The following is a 7,279-nucleotide window of genomic DNA, read 5'->3' on the forward strand; positions in this document are numbered from 1 at the left end:
ACAGCAGCGTTTCCTCTCCAGGAAAATATTGACTTGCCTCTCTGGTCACTCCTGGACTGAAAGCACATTTGGAGCAGCTTTTAAGGAATTGCTTACATTTCGTTTTCCTTATTTTTTTTCCACGTGGATCCCCACAGCAGCAGCATTGTGGTGAAGCCTGAGGTGTTTTTAAAGACCCCGTTTCAGGTGTTTATGTGCTGCTGCACATAAATCACACCTCAAACTATGAGCCCTTGTCTGCTCACAGGCCCTCAGTGCTCAAAATATTCCTGAGGCTGAACCCCTCCTGCCCAAGGACCCCAAAATGTCTTCCTGCTTCCTTCCACCCCCAAATTCTCCCTCAAATTTAGCTGCTGCATGGGGGGAGCACCAAACCCTGGGCTTGTCCTGGGAATTAAGGGAGTTTTCCTCCCAGCACCAAGCTCTGTATGTAAATTTTTCCATGCATATATTTGCATCTATCTGATAAGGGGGGGAGCTGGGAGCAAAGTTTCTGTTTGAGGATGCTCAGCCCACCCCTGCTGTGGGAATGTGAGAGAGGGCAACAAATTCACACAAATTAACTCACTCCAATCGCTGTTTTCCTTCCCTTAAAAGTGAGAGTATTGGTAAATCTTATTTTCCAGAATTCCAGGCTGTAATCTGGGACCTCTGGACCCTTTTCCTGCTCTTTCCCACAGCGGGGTACAGGATCAGAGCACCCCAAAATTGGCTGTAGGCAGGAACAAAGCCTGGCTGTGAGTGTGGGGCTGGGGAAGGACACACTGGGAGCTGCAGCCGCGGGATTTAGGACACATTTCTGGCAGCCTGCTCTGAACCCTGTGGCCTCCTGCTTGTCGTGTGTCCATTTTCCTTTGGAATGCACCCAAAAGCTGGGGAAGCAGAACTGCAGCTCTGTCCATGGAGCTGAGCCCTGCACCACTGAGCAGTGACATCACGATTTGTGTCCGGATTAAAGGGAAATTAAAATTAATCCTCGCAGTCCAGGGAGATCTCTGGGGTTTAGCATTTTTTCCCTGATCATTCAGTATTTTTAGCAGATGTTTTATTATTTTTAGTTCCTCACAGAGGCAGCAGGTACTGGAAATCCCAGCCCCATCCCAGCAGCCTCATCATCTGTGCTGGGAGTGATGGAAGCAAGGATGGTACCAGGGACAATAAAACTGGCTGAGGTTGGCTCTGCCACCCAGAGCTCCTCAGAAGGGAGAGAATTAAATCCCACCCAGTAATTAATCAAGAATCTAAGCCATGCTGTGCTGGGAATGTGCTGCTGGTTGGGGTGAGACCCCCAGGGATCCTGTGGGATCCCCCTGCAAGGAGCCGCTGGCTCTGGCACTGCTGGGCTGGGGTAAATCCCAACAAAACCCGGGAAAGAGGAGATGGATCAGGGTTTGGATCAGGCCAGGAACAGCCACCAATCCTCCCCAATGAGCAGCAGGTTCAGATGAACCCTTTGCTGCACTCAGCCTCGCAGCATCCTGAAAAGTGGACCAGAACAGAGAGGTTAATATTGAATTAACTTCCCTCTTCGGGTCGCAGCTCGGGGTCACACCAGAGCAGATCCCAGCACCCCCAGGATTTCTATTTAATTCCAGAGGCTTTGCAGAGGCAGGAGGTGCACGAGGGGCTGTGTTGGTCTCGGTGGGAGTGGGTGAAGCCCCTTTGCAGCACACACAAATCCTTTCCCAGCACACCCAGCTGGGCGCACGGGCGCTAAGCTGGCACACGAGGGCCCTGCCGTGCCTGGCATCTGTGTCAGGTGGCTGGAAACACAGCAAAACTGCAGGGCACAGGCACGGGGCAGCACAGGCAGCTTAATTAAATCACTTCCAGCCGGGTTTGGTCAGGAGCCCTGGCACGCAGCGCTCCCAAATCCCACCGATAATTCCCCTCTGTGCAGGCTGAGGGAATTTCCGGGCCCCTCCCCGCACCCGCGGGTCTGGGGTGCCGTGAAAAATGGATGTCTTGATTAAAGTCTAATGCGTGGTGTAATTAAGGAAATCCTCCCAGTTCAGAAAGTCATTAGGAGATGATTAATTGGGATGAGGCTGGGAGCTGCCTCCTGCTGAGGAGCAGCTGTGGCTGTGGGGTCACTGTCACCCATGGGATGGAGCCTGGCCTTCCTGGGCAAACCCATCCCAAAATCTCTGCAAAGCCAGCCTGGAGAGCTGTGCTTGAGATCCCTCTGAGCCACTGCTGATGCCCCTTCCAGTAACAGTTTAAGGTCTTCCACTTCACAACATTTAAGTGGTCACAGTCAGCTGCAGAGCCCAAGGAGGCTCCTCCAGAGCTGAGCCATCCCCTCCATGCCCACCCTGCACCCATAACAGCCCTGACCAGAACATTTTGCTTTGTCCCTGATTATCTCTCCAGTTCTTGCATTTGTTTCATTTATGATGAAGACAGCAAAGGCAGCAGCTGCTCCAAGGGGTTTTTTGCTGCCTTCCAGAGACCTGGGGTTGGTGCAGACACCAGCCCCCAGCATGAGCTCCTGTGTCTGCATCACAAACGGGTTTTATTCCTGAAATAGTAATTGAATACTAAATGGTAGATCTGTCAAATAGATTGGGTGAAAAGATCAATTTGCTTTAGATAGAGGAGATGATATTTCATGGCACAAAAAAGGAATTATGGGGAATCAGTAGCAGCCTGTCAGTGTGCACCGGTGGGAGTCATTACACGTGTCTCAGACGTGTCTGATCAGTCTGAGGGTGAAAAATATTTTGGCTGAAGGAAATTTTGGTCACACAGCTGCTTTAGTGGTTTGTTTGTAAACACTTCTGCTATGCTTGACGTAGATGTACGTTAGTTTAGGCTCAATGGATGATATTGAATGAGGGGGGAAATGTTGTTTGCAGTTCAGTAATGAGAGCTGTCTATTTTTTTTCCATTCTCCCCCCCTTTTTTTGTTTTTGAGAGGGGAAGCAAAGTCTGGAGAACTGGAGAAGTGGACAGGGGTAATGAGATGTCTTTTTTTATGTCCACACCGAAACTGTGTTCTGAATGTTTTAGGCAATGTGTTTAATGAGCTGTGTGCACCCCGAAATCGCCCCACAGCACCCCCCAAAAGGCGTTCAGGTGCTGATCTCCCCCAGGCACTGATTACAATTTGCTAATTAACCTCCTCTCCTCCAGGAACTGCAGCAGGGGAGAAGATGCCCTGCACTGCCAGCCTGCCCTCTCTCATGCCCTGCAGGGTTGTTTTCTCTGTGTAAGTTCAGTTCTAGAGGGTAAAATTAAACCTACCATGGAAATGCCCCACTCTGGCAAACAATAACTGCAATTACATGCCCAGCCTCACCCTGGCCAAAGGACTGGGTGGCTGCAAGTGCTGCTCATGTGTCCTGCAGGGGAATTAAGTCTGGTTTTGCTGTGCACATTTTACAATCCTCACTCATCTCTACAGTGAGAGACTCTTTAAAAATATCAGGATCCTAAAAAATCCTAAAAATATCAGGTTGCTCAGAGCTCCATCCCACCTGGCCTTGGGCGCCTCCAGGGGTGTGGTAGCCACACCTCCTCACCACCCTCACAGGTTCTTACCCCAAAACAGTCTCAGATGGGAACAGTTCAAGCACTCCCCTTGTGCCTGTGAGCACATGGAGGGAACAGAGTGCACAGCATCAGCTGTCAGGGAGCAAATCCAGTCCAAACACACAGTTCTTAGGCTGAAGTCGTTAAATCTTTGGCTAAACTAAAAAGGCAGAGTGAAGAATGTTTTTAATATGCTCAGGAAATCCTCCACACTGGATGAGATCAGAAGAAGCCATTAGTGAGGATGGACAGGGATTCTTCTCCAAACAAAGGCCGATACTGAGTAATTGCAATTCTATAAACAGAGCATCACTTCAAAACCTCAGTGGCTGCCCCAGCAGCCAGGGAAGCATCAAACCCTGGGGTTTAATGTGAAGGTAGATGGATGGAAAATAATTAGGTGCCTTAACAGTTCCAAGCTTATTTTTCCAATCCACATTGTCCTTGAGCCATTATATATTTAAAGGGTTTGCTCTGCACTAATGGGAATGGAATTGCCAAATTCCACCCTCACTCGGGGACCAGCCTTCTCCAGCTTTGTTCTTGGGAATTAAAGGACAGAGACCAGACTTTTTCTTTTTTTTTTCCCTTCTGGATATGCTCACTTTTATTTTTCACAAAGCTAAAATGCTGCTTGCTTTATGGATTAGATTTTCTCCTGACATCAAATTGCTGGGAAAAAACCCATCAAAAACTGTAACTTCATACAATAACTAAGAGAGTTAGTGCAGGGTTTTATTAGCTCCCAACAGCTGAGGAGCATCTGAGGGGTTCTAAAACATCAGTTAACCCTCAGAACATCATTAACCATGAGGCTTCTGATAATAATTTTATGGGGAGCAAAGAGGTGGGCCAATTGATTCACCAATCCATGAATTTCTGTCTCCAAGTGCCTTCCCAGATTAGCTGTTAGTAACCCTGCAATACGTCTCCTTCATTTAATGTTGAGTTATAAATCCCAGCCTCCAATTAAAGGAGCTGGGCTAGCAGTCATCATTTGCTAGTAATGGACTCAAGCTGCAAAATTTGGCTTCAAAGCTCAGAGCTGTGTGGATTTAGGGTTTTAGCTCGCCCGTTATAGAAATAAGGAACAGATGGGATTTGCAGGCCTGCTTCAGACTCCTCTCTCCTCATCAGGTCAGTGTTGTTTAAGTCAAATCAGATTTTCAGCCCGATTCATTCCTGCCTGCTGCACTGATGGCACACAAACCGTCCCCAGGGATGGAATCCTTAGAGCACGGGGTGTGTTCTGGATATCCTGGAAAAGAAATATCACTGCTGGTTCTGCAAGTGCTGTGGAATTAAAGGCAATTGGGAACATTTGCCAGCCAGGTCCTCAACATGCATTTATATATCAAAGTTCTTACATTTTTAGAAGTTTACAGCTGAGAACTGTACCATATTTCTTTTTCAACTAATAAGGGTTCTGTGAGACACATGGAAGGGATGGGTTTGAGATATTCTTAGCAATTTTACACAGCCAGAGCATCTTGCCTCAATTTGTTGTAGATTCCACTCCTCAGGGCAGACCTGGCAGAATGATTCCTCAGGGATGTCTCCAAGGGAAATCGTGGCTTCCTCCTCTACCCAAACTGAGCCTGGGTGTCTTCCCTTTGGAAGCATCACTTCAGCTGAATAAATGATTCAATTTAGTAGTGAAAGAACAGGCTCAAACTGCATTTTGCAGAAGGTGATATGGGAGTATCTCATGGTCCTGTCTGGTTTTTAACCTAAGTATCATTTAAAATGGGGCTGTTCAGCATCTCAGAGCTTGTGGTGGTGTGGAACTGTCTGTGGTTTGCTCTTCTGTGCCACTCATCAGGAATTCCTTGGAAAGGAGAATTTCCTGAAAGGCTTTCACTCCTTCCTGATGACTTGTGGAGATGGTTTTAGCTGGAAAAAGGGATTTATAAAAGCATGGTGCTAAAGACTTGCAGACAGGCGTTGCCTCAAACAACGCTGCACCCCAGAGATTGCCAAATCCGAATCGTGGGCAAAATAAAGAGCTGCTGTTCCCAGGCTGCCTGGGCAGCCACCCTGCTGCTTCTGCCAGGGATGCACAGAACTGGGGGATCTGATAAGGAAACACTTTCATGTTGCTTGAAGTTCAGTGCCAGCCCAGCTGAGACAAGGGCAGTGCCTGGGGACAGGCAGCCAGGGGAAAGAAAAGGGAAGGAGGGCAAATGTTCAGTCTGGAAAGGCTTCCAGCCTAATGTTGGATTAGTGGGAAGAAAATGGACTGCACATTAAAATTCATGAAGGAGTACGATTTAAGATCCATGAATAACAGAGCCACAATTATGCAGGAGCGGGGATTTGGGTTTGTTTTTGTTTTTTCCAGAGCTGGTGGAAGAAGTGAAGTCATAACCAGGACACCAGGACGTGTGTGGCTGCCCCGTGCTCTGCCCTCCTTGCTGGGGGGATGTTGTGGACACACAGAGCTGATGACACTGAAGGGTTAAACATGGGGACAAGAGGAAATGGGAGAGGTTGTAGCTTCCCAGATAAAATGTGAGGGGGTTTTTGTGCTCTGATAGGCTCTGTCCTTGTCCCTGGTAAGAAGTTTTGGTACTTGCTTGGTCTGGACATGTCTCAGAAGTCTGGGGGATGTGGCACTTGGGTATCTGTCACTCTGGACACCCTGTGACTCCTGGAGCCTTGGTCAAGTCACTTGATCTCCTGGAGCTCAGCCCTCCCCTCCAAAACGAGGGTGTAAGGGGTGAGTTCATTCCTGGGAGGTGTGACAGCACCTGTGGTAAGGGGAAGGAGAGTTCAAATCTGCTTTTTTTATCCTTAATTAAGGATACATAAAAATCCCAGGTGAGCCTGGACCTACATTAAGTGGTGAGGGCTATGGGAAGGGGAGGAAGGCAACCCCCAGCTCATCAGCCTCCAGTTTCTGTTATCCAGGAGAGCATCAAGGAGATCTGGCTTTTCTTAATGACTTAGCAAGAGAAAAGCTCATGCCAGGGGTTAATTCTTCATCCTGCTGTTCCCCTCCACGAGGACAGAGGCTGGGAAGTCAGCTGCTGTTATTCCATGGTCTTAATATAGAACAAAAGAGTAGTATTTTGTCCTAGATTTAACAGCTGGAGAAATAAAACTACTTTGGGTGGCAGAAGATGCTGTCATGTGTAAGAGGGCATTTCCAGGGCAGTTTAGGATATCTGCTCATTCTACAGCCACAGAAATATATTTAAATCACAGCCACGGTGCACTCTAATGGGAATGGAGGGCCTAAGTGAATTATTGATTGTTTTGCACATTTGATAAGGAAGTCAGAAGAGGAAGGATTACTAATATACAGAAATAGACTGGAAGCCTCCCATGGGTTGAAACAGAAGTGCAAGCATGAGGAGGTCTTAAAATAGCCAAGAGCTTTCACTGCTGCACGTCCAAAAGGCCTTGAAGCAGTGGAATGCTTCAGGTGGAGATCCAGGGGGATGGATCTGCTCCCTGCCTCCTGGATTTTTTCCCTGCTTGCTCTCACTGTATGTGCTAAGTGCCCATAAGCTGCCTCCCTTCATCTCCTTAGGTAAGCGTGGGAGGAAAATGTTCCAATTTAACATGAAAAATCTCAGACACCATTTAGAGATTTAGGTATTCTCCAATCTGCCCTGCCCCAGTCTCCAGGGAGACTGTTCCCATGCCATTCTGCATTTATGTTTCTGCACAGATAATTTCACTGATCCAAGGGCTGCTTGGGGGATGGCTGGGGGAGCTTTTTTTAAACCACAGACACAGT

This window comes from Molothrus ater, chromosome 21 (assembly GCF_012460135.2).
Source record: "Molothrus ater isolate BHLD 08-10-18 breed brown headed cowbird chromosome 21, BPBGC_Mater_1.1, whole genome shotgun sequence".
Taxonomy (NCBI): Eukaryota; Metazoa; Chordata; class Aves; order Passeriformes; family Icteridae; genus Molothrus; species Molothrus ater.